We start from the raw sequence: 460 nt of genomic DNA on the forward strand, positions 1-460 counted from the left end.
AACTTCAAGTATAATATTTCATTTGGATTGTTTTTGTTCTTGTTAATGCCTAAAAATGCCTGTTTGGTTCTTCACCATTTTTAATTGGGAGAAGCTCTCTTCTATGTAGAACAGTTGTTCCAGAATAGCTTGTTTTGTTTTCCTGTTGCATGACAGACTTAAATATTTTTTCCAGCAGTGGAGGTGCTGTTAGAGTCCAGTGTTCTAGAATATGCAAGCCTAATTTTAGTTTTCTATTTCTCAAGCCTAATTTTAGTTTTCTAATTCTCGTAGCTATTACCAGGAATTTCTGAAAGGTTTGTTTAAGTAGTCTAATATTTTCTATGTAAAAAGCATTCAATTTTGCTATGTATAAATTTTTGTAACCTAACAACGAATCAATATTTTCTAAAAATGCCAAGCGTTTCCTGTAGTTCTATTCAAGTGTTACAATAAGTATTTGTAGATAATAGTAAAAAAA

The sequence above is a fragment of the Vulpes lagopus genome, chromosome 6, assembly GCF_018345385.1.
Source record: "Vulpes lagopus strain Blue_001 chromosome 6, ASM1834538v1, whole genome shotgun sequence".
Lineage (NCBI taxonomy): Eukaryota > Metazoa > Chordata > Mammalia > Carnivora > Canidae > Vulpes > Vulpes lagopus.